General features: G+C 43.8%; 1 protein-coding gene across 5 annotated transcripts in view; it reads left to right on the forward strand.

The window, feature by feature from the left end:
* ARHGEF28 (Rho guanine nucleotide exchange factor 28) overlaps positions 1 to 12522 on the forward strand; it is a 524944-nt gene that overhangs the window by 150173 nt on the left and 362249 nt on the right. The window lies entirely within an intron of this gene.

A 12522-nucleotide genomic window follows, 5' to 3' on the forward strand; every position in this document is an offset into this window, starting at 1 on the left:
CTAGGAGTTTGAGTTCTGGCTGTATTGGGTATTTGATGTTTTTAATTTTCAGTTCTGTAATGGTGGGAGTTTTAGCCTTTTCGAGCAGAAGGAATTTTGTTTTATCTGAGTTTAGTTTCAGTTTGTGGTCTACCATCCATTTTTCCACTGCATCTAGGGTTATTTCCAGTTTTGCTGTAGTGGTGGGCTCTGATGGGTCGAATGGGAGGAGTATGGTGATGTCGTCTGCGTAGCTGAAGGATGTAACATTTAAGTTATCTAAAGTGGCTCCAAGGGAGGAAATAAAGAGGTTGAAGAGCGTAGGTGATAGAGGTGATCCTTGTGGAACTCCGCATGGGTTGGACTATGGTTCTGATTTGATATTATTGGACTTTACCCTGTAGGTTCTTGTTTTGAGGAATCCTTGGAACCAATTGTAGAACTTGCCTGAGATCCCAATGGCATCAAGTATCTGTAGCAGTATGGAGTGGTCGACCAGGTCAAATGCTGCGGAGAGGTCAAGTTGGATTAGCATCATCTTTGGATGTCATCTGGGAAAGAGTGAATCTGTATTTAGTATTTGGGGGATATGTCTAGGACAGTTCTAATGTAGCGATTGAATAATAGGGGGGATAGTAGAGCCCCTTGCGGAACAGACTGTATATATAATTTGATAACATTATGTAGCATGTATAATTCTTTGTAACATATTTAACTCTATACAATATGTTGCTGTAACCTGCCTAGAACTCTAATGAGGATTTGGTGGGATTACAAATAATATAACATAAGAATAGCCATACTGGGTTAGACTAGGGGTAGGCAATTCCAGTCCTCGAGAGCCGGAGCCAGGTCAGGCTTTCAGGATATCCACAATAAATATGCATGAGATAGATTTGCATCTCAAGGAGGCAGTGCATACAAATCCATCTCATACATATTCATGGTGGAGATCCTGAAAACCTGACCTGGCTCTGGCTCTCAAGGACCAGAATTGCCTACCCTGGGTTAGACCAATGATCTATATCTAGCCCAGTATCTTCTTTTCTTGTTTCTAACAGTGGCCAATCCAGGTCACAAGTACCTGACAGAAACCCAAATAGTAGCAACATTCTAAGGCCTCTAAAAGTTATGTTAAAAACCGAAGGGCCTCTGACGCAGCCGTTATAATAGCGATTTTAAAAACGAATCATTCTCCTAAAAATGCTCATGCAAATGAGGTTGGCAAGAGCAGTGACAATTTGCTAAATTTGCATATGCCCATCGCTGGTGATAGTGATGAGCACATGCGCAGAATAAAGGCAAACACCCCCCCAACAACAAAAAATTGAGCCGCAAGTAACCCTCCACTCAACAGTGGGAGAGATGCCCAGTCTCTCCTGCCACCAAACAACATAACACCCAACATCCCCTCGGCAGCCGTAGAGATTTCCAATCTCTCCCGCCGCCAAGAAACATACCTCCAGCACCCCCCTCGGCAGCGGGAAAAATGCCCAATCTCTCCTACCGGCAACCGACACACCCCACAACCCCCCTCGGCAGAAGAAGAGATGGCCATGCTCTCCTGCCACCACACAACACCCCTCCGTGCCTCCAATGACTCCCGCCCTCTCCATCTTATTTTCAGATGGCTGGCTGGAGGGATGCCTACTCCCTCCAGCCAGCTGGCCCGCTTCTTCAAAATGGCAAGCCTCCCCTCCCCTGTGCATCCTGGGGAGGGGCCTGAGGTTCTGATTGGGCCATGTTGTTTAAGGCCCCTCTTGTGGGTGGGGCCTTATGCGTCTGGGCCAATCAGAGCCTTAGGCCCCCTCCCCAGATGCAGATCTCACCAATCTTTTACCTCTTTTTTTTTTTTACTTGTTTCACTTTTCCCTATTTTCTTTAGAATATTTATGACCGTGCCACACTCTTTTCGAATACGGACATCTTCAGATAAGCACCCTGAAATTTCTCCTGGTTGGTGTATATTACTATCTAATTTTCCCTTTTCTGTATTTTCTGCATCCTACATGTGTAACTCTACAAACTTTATATTGAAACGAGAGGGCACTTTCTAAAGTTAAAAGGGGATAGATTCCGTACAAACGTAAGGAAGTTCTTTTTCACCAAGCGAGTGGTAGAAAACTGGAATGCTCTTCTGGAGGCTGTTATAGGGGAAAACACCCTCCAGGGATTCAAGACAAAGTTAGACAAGTTCCTGCTGAACCAGAACATACACAGGTAAGGCTAGTTTCAGTTAAGGCACTGATCTTTGACTTACGGGCCGCCGCGTGAGCAGACTGCTATGCACGATGGACCACTGGTCTGACCCAGCAGCGTCAATTCTTATGTTCTTATTGGCACCTTAGTATGGGCTCTAGTTTTTATAATTTACTTTTTAGTATTTATAAAAATTACCTGGCCGATATTCAGACTGAGAGGCAAGCTGGCTAATTCCCGTGGTGGTAGTCAATGGTGTCCACGGATATTCAATGGCGGGCTGTTTTCAGTGGCCAGCATTGAATATCCAGTTTATTTTTGGTCACTAAAATTTAATCAGCTAAGTCAATATTCAGTTCTGACCGGTTAAGTTTATAGTGGCCAAAGATAGGACAGCTATTTAAGCGGCCTGATGTAGCTGCAAGATTAGCTGCTCAGCATTGAAAATTGCCAGTCATTGTGGGATGTGGAAGTGCATTTTTGAAATGAAATCTAAATCTGAGTTTAGATGTTTTGCAGAACACAATCAAGTATCGAACATGCCCATTTTCAAAACTGCAAAATGTGTGTCTTGTTTTTTTTTGAAAATGGATGTATGTATGCTCTGTGCATCTATCTTTTTGAACCATTTTTGAAAAAAACAAGTCCAAAAGAAAAATGCACAGAACCAGCCATTGGGATGTAGACGGGGCCAAATTTGTAGTAGACTGGCCACAAAGAGCAGTTGGGCACGCACCCTAGGAGCCACTGTGAACCTCACCTAAAAAGTCCCAGGTACACATCTCACCATAGCCCCCTTGTATCGTATGGTGAGTCTTCGAAAACCCACTGTACCCAATTGTACACCACAGTAATAGCCCTTGTGCCTGCAGTGAAACCTATATGTAGGTACAATGGGATTAGGATGGGATTTGAAAGGCTCACAAATTCCACCGTAAGTGTAGTAGTTAGAGTAGTGTAAAGCCTAAGTTCCCATCTCTGTGGTTTGCTACACCACCCAGCAGAAAACTCCAGGAACCTGCTTGCTGTTCTAATAGAACTGCCTATAATATCTGAAGCTGTCATACAGGCAGCTATGTACTGTTTCATTCACATCTTTAGGGCATGCATGGGTAGGGTTACCAGATTTTCCGTAACAAAAATCCGGACCCATGGCCCTGACCCTAGGCCCGCCCGGTCCTGCCCTGTTCACCCGAGTCATGCCCCATTCTGCCCCCCAGCCCTGTCCCACCCCGCCCCCTCAACCTGCTTGCTTGTCAGGAGGGCACCTGCGCATGCACTGGTGTGACGCAATGACTTCATACGCATTCGCGCATGCACGTGACATCACTGCATTGCATCTACGCATGCACAGATGCTGTCCTGACGTCGCTGCTGCTAGCTGGAAGCTTTTCAAAACCCGGACATAGTGCCGGATTTTGAAAAGCCGCCTGGACCCCTGGACATGTCCTCGAAAAAGAGGACATGTCCGGGGAAATCTGGATGTCTGGTAACCCTATGTATGGGGTTCGGTAACCACTGAGGGAGTTTGTCGGGACAAAGAAGAACAAAGAAAAAGACAAAGAAGAACTCCGAACCCTTTTGCCTTCCCTCCACTCAAGGGCACTCAGCGCAAAAAGATGTTTGATAACCTTCTGGCGACGCAAGCAGCAAAACTTAACCACTCCATCTCCAACCTGTTGACGGCAACGGGCGACTTCAAAACTTTTCGAAAAGAAATCAAACCCTACTTTTCAAAAAATTTATCCAGATATCTTAACCCAACCCTTTCCCCTCCTCCTAGATAAATTCTCCCCAAAACCTCCACTTAAATAACCTCTTCCTCCCCAAAACACCAACCAAGTATTCAGATCCCTGAAATGTAACGTAATCTTATTTGTACTCTTAACTGTAATCTATTTGTTATATCACACAGTAACGTACAGTCAATTTAATATCCAATTTGCAAGTTCTTCTGGAATTAATCCAGGTACCTTTCCTCCCTTGTAACCAAAAAAAACAACCAAAAAAAAACCCCAACCCAAAACTGTTGTAACTTCACTGGAAATGTCCAGTTAGCTCTTTTGTAATCCGCCTTGAACTGCAAGGTATAGGCGGAATAGAAGTCCCTAATGTAATGTAATGTAATGCCTATATCCCTCCCGTGGTCATTTGGGCAATATGGACACCTTTTTCAGGTCTAGCCCTAGACTTCCACATTGTGCCCTGGAAGTATTATAAAATGTTCCATTATGGCAGAAAAATGTCCATATCAGAGGCCCACCCTAGGCCCACCCACACCATGCCTCTAACACGTTCCGTTGAGAGTTAAGCAAAGTGCAATTGAACAGCAGATATCCATCTAGAAATAGTTTCAAAAATAGCGAAAGGGAAATCATGTTTAACAAATTCACTTCAGTTTTTTTGAGACCGTGAACGAACAAATTGATAGCGGAGAACCGGTGGACATAATATACTTAGACTTCCAGAAAGCGTTCGACAAAGTTCCACACGAAAGACTTCTCAGGAAACTACAAAGCCATGGAATAGAGGGGGATATGCAAAGATGGATAGGCAAATGGCTGGAGAACAGAAAGCAGAGAGTGGACATAAATGGGAAGTTCTCCGACTGGGAGAAAGTGACTAGCGGTGTACCCCAGGGCTCGGTACTTGGGCCGATCTTATTTAATATCTATATCAGTGACCTAGAAGAAGGAACATCCAGTGAGATCATCAAGTTTCCAGATGACACAAGGCTATGTCGGGCGATCAGATCGCAAAAGGATAGCGAGGAACTCCAGAGTGATTTGTGTCAGTTAGAGAAATGGGCGGAGAAATGGCAGATGAAGTTTAATGTGGTAAAGTGCAAAGTAATGCATTTAGGTAGAAAAAACAAGGAACACGAGAATAGAATGTCAGGTGCAACTCTGGGTAAGAGCGGACAAGAAAAGGACCTGGGTGCACTGATAGATAGGATCCTGAAACCCTCAGCACAATGTGCAGCAGCAGCGAAGAAAGCAAATAGAAGAAGGGAATCACGAGTAGATCAGAGAGGGTCATAATGCCGCTTTATAGAGCAATGGTCAGACCCCACTTGGAATACTGCATCCATCATTGGTCTCCCAACCTAAAGAAGGATATAAAACTGCTGGAGAGGGTGCAGAGACATGCAACAAAACTAGTAAAAGGTATGGAGAAACTGGAATACAAGGATCGACTTAAGAGACTGGGATTGTTCTCCCTTGAGAAAAGGAGACTGCGAGGGGATATGATTTGAGACTTTCAAAATACTGAAAGGAATCGACAAAATAGAGCAGAAAAAACTATTTACATTATCCAATTTGACACGGACAAGAGGTCACGGAATGAAGCTAAAGGGGGACAAGTTCAGGACAAATATCAGGAAGTTCTGCTTCATGCAGAGTGGTTGACACCTGGAATGCTCTCTCAGAGGAGGTTATTGTGTAATCGACCGTCCTAGGATTCAAAAGCAAACTAGATGCACATCTCCTTACGAGAGGCATAGAAGGATATGGGTGACTAAAAATTACGCCAGGTGTACACCTGGCAGGACCTCCGCGTGTGCGGATCGCCGGACTTGATGGACCGAAGGTCTGATCCGGAGATGGCGCTTCTTATGTTCTAAAGGTTTTATTAAAAAAAAAAAAAAAGTTCATCTGCCCCTCTTTGCCAGTTTTTGGTCGTTTTTCTTTTTTGAAAATGAACTCCATAGCTAGTTAACTTTTAAGAATAGCCATACTGGGTCAGACCAGTGGTCCATCTATCCCGGTACCTGGTTCCACAGTGGCCAATCCAGGTCACAAGTACCTGGCAGAAACCCAGATAGTAGCAACATTCCAAGCTATTGATCCCAGAGCAAGCAGTGATTTTACCCATGTCTGCCACTGGTAAAAATCCAAAAGTTCTGTCTCCCCATTTTAGCTGACTACCATGTTTAGGGTTACTAGACGTCTGGATTTACCTGGACTTGTCCTCTTTTTAGAGGACTGTCTGGGTGTCAGGACAGTTTCCTGAACTGGAGGAGATTGTCCGGGTTTTGGATTCACTTTTCATCCAGTTCAGCCCCTACCCCAGAGTCAGGTCTGGTTCTCAAGAGTCTCCCCTGTCCCTAGCACCTTTTCCGGCTCTGCAATTTAAAAACTTTGGGCAGTCAGTAGCCTGCAGCTGTAGCGATGAGATTCTTCTGACATCTGCCTTTCCTGGAAGCTTTCACTCTGCAGCACTTCCTGTTCCCATGTAAGTGGGACGTTGCGGTGTGAAGACTTCTGGGGCAGGCTGACTGCAGAAAGATCATGTTACCAATGCTGCCGACTGCCTGAAGTTTTAAAATTGCAGCGCCGGAGAAGGCACTGGTTCACAAGAGCCATACCTGACTCCTGGGTGGCCTAAATGGGGGAGCTGGAGAGAGAGAGGCTTTGCTGGGGGGGGGAGAGGGCGGTTTAGGGGAAGATTAGCAGGAGGCAGGGACAAGGCAGGATACCATGGGTGGGACAGGGGGTGGGGCATGGTCATGTGTCCTCTTTTTTGACTAAAAAAATATGGTAATCGCAATCATGCTCCTGCCGTGTGAGCATCAAGCAAAAACTCGGCACTAGCGATTATCTCAATTCCATGTTATATAATCATGCTGAACATTCTTATTTTCCACATTTGGGAATTCTCAGAACGCCACCCTGGAAGCACTCCTCACTGATTCCCCCAACCTGCGTATGTGGTTATTAAATCTAAATTTCTCAACTATTTTCAAATATATTTGTATGTTTTTATATTCTTATACTTTTCAATAGTTTCTTCAATAATTCATTTTCAATAGTTTTTTTGACATTATGAAATTTATAAAGACAACTTAGCCTTTAAAGTTGCTGCACCAGCCCCCACTGATGCGTTTCATTCTTCATCAGGGTCGGGGTTACCGTCAGAGCTACAAGAAACAACTATAGTTAGAGTAGTTACTACACACTACGAAGCCTTAAGCTTAAAAATTTAACATTGAATTCTTACCAGATCTATAAGCACACTCGCATAGCCTTTTATATCTGCCACTGAGGCTCTCAATATGGCTGCGGTGTTTTTGTCAGCACTAAAGAAGAACCCCTCCGACATATGCAAACCCACTAGCTAATCAGGATTAGCCTGCTTTGCTAATGTCATCTAATAGTTGGTTTCATTTAACCCCTGTGGGAACATACTATTTAATTCAAACATCCACCGTAGTGCTTTCAAATTTAAAGTACGTTCTACATTGCCACCCTCCCACCTTATTCTTATAAAATCAATCACTCCCCACTTCAGATCTTTAGCAGTATTCAATGACGGGGCTGTTTCATTTCGGGTAGGGTCCATCACACTGAATATTTGCATTTAGCATGCTAAGTACTGTTTGACTGGTCAGTGCTATTTCTGGCCAGTTAAATAGCCTTGAATGGCGGATGGTATATTTTTGCTTAATTTGTTATTTTTTCACTGCAATTCTCATTGCTTCCTTGAAATATGGGAGCTATTTTGGCTGTGATAGGATACCCTTCTAAGCACCCATTTTTCTCATACAGTTGTTTTAATTTTTTTGTTTGAATGTTATAGTAATTAAGCATATAATATTTTGGGTATTTTTGTATTGTATATATATATATAACCCTATATATATATATATATATACCCTATATATATATATATATTTTTTTTTTTGTATTGTATATATATATATATATATATATATTTGTATTGTATATATATTTGTATTGTATATATATATATATATATTTTTGTATTGTATATATATATATATATATATATATATTTGTATTGTATATATATTTGTATTGTATATATATATATATATATATTTTTGTATTGTATGTATATATATATATATATATATATATATATATATATAGTTCTACTTCGGATTATTTAAACCAGTTCTACTTCGGATTATTTAAACCAGTGTGTCGAAAACTGTGTGCCATGGCAAGATACCAGGTATGCCATGAGAGATAGGTGTCTGTCACTGCTGGCACCAGTGCCGGTGCCTCTCTGCCCTTCCCAACGCACCGGAATTTTAGGGTTACCAGATGGAGGGATTTCTAAACCCTTGCAGTTTGTCTGGATTTTGGAAGGCCCCTGAGTCTGGAGGGCCTCTCAGCATGGACGACCATTGCCGTGATGATGTCACACACATGCGGTTGACATCCGCACATGCTCAGAGGCCCTCTAGACATGGCCCCGAGTTTAGTGTGCCGCAGCTGAAAAAAATTTGAGAGACGCTGATTTAAATAAAAGTATTTAAGCAACATTTCCCTTATTTTATGTTTCAGTTGGTGTATGTTCCCATTTCACTGAAAGAGAATTTTCAACTCTGCAGATCTGGCCAGGTGACCTGTAGTTACCCACCTAAATCCTTCCAACAATTGTTTTCCCCAGGCTCTTATAAAAGGAATCTAAGCGAGAAGTTCATTAGGAAAGGTCACTACCCTTAGAATGAGAGTATTATCCTTCCTTGCTGCCAGCTGCAGTGTCTGCACCTTTTATTTACCAAGAGGCAAGACATGCAGGAAGCTCGCCTGGGAGGAAATGCCAAATTCATTTTCTAGTAGCAAAGCCCTGGCTCCTTTCTGTGAACTTTCTAGGCAATAAAAGATAGGCTGTTCTTGATTAAGTCTTTGCAATTACCTTTCTACAAGTGGATGTGTAATCAAACTCTTTTTGAAAGCCTTGTCTTTATCCACTCCTCTGGACAAAAGAGTAACATGATAGATGTTTTCACTGGATGCAGATTAGGTATCCATGTGAACTATAGGAGAGACTATGATCTTTCTCTTCAATTTGTTTCCCATAAAATCCTATTCAGCCATATGTTAGGGGGACTCTGCCTCCTGTTTATTAGTGGTATTTGTGGCATCCAGGATCTTCACTTCAAGCAATTCTTCTGTTTTTAATGAAAGAGTATTTTATCTAAACTTCCTTCTTCAGTCATAGTAAACAATTTTTATTTTCTGGTGTTTTATTTTTGAAATTTGTGTATGTTAACAGATTATTTTCCAGTCTGTAATTTGTTCACTGCTAAAAACAAAATGGCCCCTTCCCTACAGGTAAGCATCCCAGACAACAAGGGCATCATCACAACTGTTCCATAGGTAGTTTATGACATGTGTATATGTGAGTTTGAGGTAATGGGCATTGATATGAATGAAGATGTGTGCAGCCAGTTGAACAATGTGCATTAATGTTGCATTGATGCTTTCTTAAAATGTAAGGCCAATTTTAGATAATCAGGGAGAAGAGAGAGATCAAATCTCAAAGGATTACAGGTACTGTGCTGGTCAGACAGCCCTGGGAACTGATGGAAGAGGAGCTGAGTGGTTCAGATTCTTGGGATGGAGGAGTTACCTTATAATGAGGTCTTCAGATGTATTGTAATCTATAGGAGCTAATATCCATTGTGGTGCATGGCAAAAGGGGCTCAATGGTACTGTTTAACAGATCTCCTTTTGATGGAATCATTATGGTGACTGTTCCAGCCATTACTTTGGCTCTAGATTTTCCTCTTCCCCCATCTTCAATTTGTGGTTCCATGGATCTTCAGATATGTCAGGGTCTGGAACATCAGCCAGCCACATAAATAAATTCCAATGACTATCCCCCCTCCCCCTCCTTTTTACTAAATCGTGATAGAAGTTTCTACTGTAGCCCAGGGTGCTAAATGCTCCGATGTTGCTTTGATGCTCTTAGAATTTCTATGAGCACCGGAGCAGCATCGGAGCATTTAGCGTCCCAGGCCACAGTAGAAACCTCTGTTGTGACTTAGTAAAAGAAGGGGGTACAGTAAACCTGACATGTTTTGGCCCTGTGGCCAGCTTCAGGACATAATCACTGTAGCAATCAATAGCTGAATAGTGGCCAAGATATAGCAACCTTAAAGGCAGAGTGTCAAAGGAACTTATCCACATGAGCCATAGAAATTGAGCACCTTGCCAGAAGTCACAGCAGGACTGCAGTATGTGCAACTTACCATACCTCTCCTTTTGATGGTTTTCCTAGCTTCAAAGCCTGTTCTCTGACCCTTCTGAAACCCCATCAACATCAAGTCTCCTCCCAACCAGTGTTCCCTCTAAGCGGGCGGGTGTTGTGAGCAAACTTTTTTCACCGTGAGCCAAAAATATCGGGCGCCAGCAAGTTATGAGCCAACTCGCCCGATTCTCCTCTCGCCGCCCTGCCATCTGCCGTACGCCTCTTCCGATCGTGCGCTGTGACGAGAAACGTGTGCGCTGCGATGTAATATTTTGTGCGCCAGCGCACGCCAGCGCAGCTTAGCGGGAACACTGGTTCAAATGGTTTTATTTATTTCCCCAAATTTATTTTTGTTATACGCATTGAAAATATTTGATATTGCGTTTAAATCAAAATCTCAATAAACTTGAAACGAGTGCCCGTGAGATTGTGGGAGGGTTAAATACTCAAAACTTAGAAGTTTTTGCTACGCCAGCTTTCTGGTATCTTTACATACAGTGGCGTACCTAGCATATGTAACATCCGGGGCCCATCATTTTTTGGCACCCCCCCCCATCTGTAAGAAAAACATGATTTTTAGTAACAAACCACACGTCACAAATGAGTACCTAGGAAAAGGCAGCATCTTACATATTGCAGTGAGCAGTACATCAATACACCCATTGTAAAACTAAACAAGCCAGACCAGCACAGATCAATCCTACACCGTCAATCCTAACAGAAAACCATGTCTTTCGAACACACAGAACACAGAAAACACCTTCGCCTAGTAAGGAATATGTAATCACAAACTAACCCCTCCCTCTTTTACAAAACTGTAGTGTGGATTTTAGCTACGGAGGTAACAGCTCTGATGCTCATAAAATTCTGAGCATCAGAGCTGCTACCACCAAGGCTGGTGCTAAAAACGCTTCACAGTTTTGTAAAAGGGGGGATAAAATAAAAATACATAGACAAAGGTTAAATTGAACCAGCAAGAAGCTGGACTCTGCATACAATGCTTCACAGAAACAGTGACACATGTCTCCTAAAGCAATAAATAAATAGAAATTTTTTTCTACCTTTGTCTTCTGTGGTTTCTCCTTTCCTCATCTTCTTGTAACTCTCTTCCTTCCATCCACTGTCTGCCGTCTCTCTTCCCCTATATGGCATCTTCTCTCCTTCTATGCCCCTTCCAGAAACTGTATGCCTCCCCCTTCCATCTCTCCTTTCACCCCATTGGTCTGGCATCTCTCTCCTCGCCTTCCCTCTCCCACACCTCTCCTCATAGTCTGGTATCTCCCCTTCCCTGATTCTCTGGCATCTCTCTCCTTTCCTTTTCTTCCATCTTTCGCTCCCCCTCCATGCTCTCACATCTCCCCCTTCCTTTTCCCTTAGACTGGCATACCTTCCTCCTACGCTCCAAGCCCTGGCATCTCCTTTAATTCCCTCCCTCATCTTCCTTCTCCCTCCAGCTGGGTACCGCAACACTCTTCCCTGCAGCTCTGCACTTCCCCACAATTGCCATGCTTCGGTTCCTCTTCTTCCTTCCTTCCTCCCCCCCCCCCCCGCGGGACCCTGCGGCACCATCAACTCTTACTCCCTCTAATGTCGGCCCTGCAGCTCCAGACTTCCTCGCACCTTCTCCCCTCCCCCTTTGGATCGCTATTATTTTAAATGTTATAGCCGCGGAGCTGTATCCATCAGTGGAGATGTCTAACCTCGGCCTGCCCCGGAACTCTTACTGCAACAGTGACTTCCTGTTCCTGCCTAGACGGGCGTCTGCTGCAGTAAGAGTTCCGGGGCAGGCCGAGGTTAGACATCTCCACTGATGGATACAGCTCCGCGGCTATAACATTTAAAATAATAGCGATCCAAAGGGGGAGGGGAGAAGGTGCGAGGAAGTCTGGAGCTGCAGGGCCGACATTAGAGGGAGTAAGAGTTGATGGTGCCGCAGGGTCCCGCGGGGGGGGGGGGGGAGGAAGGAAGGAAGAAGAGGAACCGAAGCATGGCAATTGTGGGGAAGTGCAATCCCCCCAATGCGTCCCCTTACCTTACCGACGCGTGTGTGCGCTGTGAAGAGAAACTTTGCGCTGCGATGTAATATTTTGTGCGCGAGCGCAGGCCAACGCAGCTTAGCGGGAACACTGCTCCCAACACCCTGATATCATTTTCCCCTTAAATAACAAAACACCCTGCAGACCCCCCCCCCCCCCCATTTAGGAGACTCCCTTGGCTTTTACTGCAGTCCCTGATGTCTAGTGGGAGCAAGAGTGATGCCTAGTCACAGAATGAAATCAATCGCCTCCAAATTATCTAGAAAGCAAAATAATTCAACCATGTTACTCCTACCAAAAC

This window comes from Geotrypetes seraphini, chromosome 1 (genome assembly GCF_902459505.1).
Source record: "Geotrypetes seraphini chromosome 1, aGeoSer1.1, whole genome shotgun sequence".
In the NCBI taxonomy this organism is placed as follows: domain Eukaryota; kingdom Metazoa; phylum Chordata; class Amphibia; order Gymnophiona; family Dermophiidae; genus Geotrypetes; species Geotrypetes seraphini.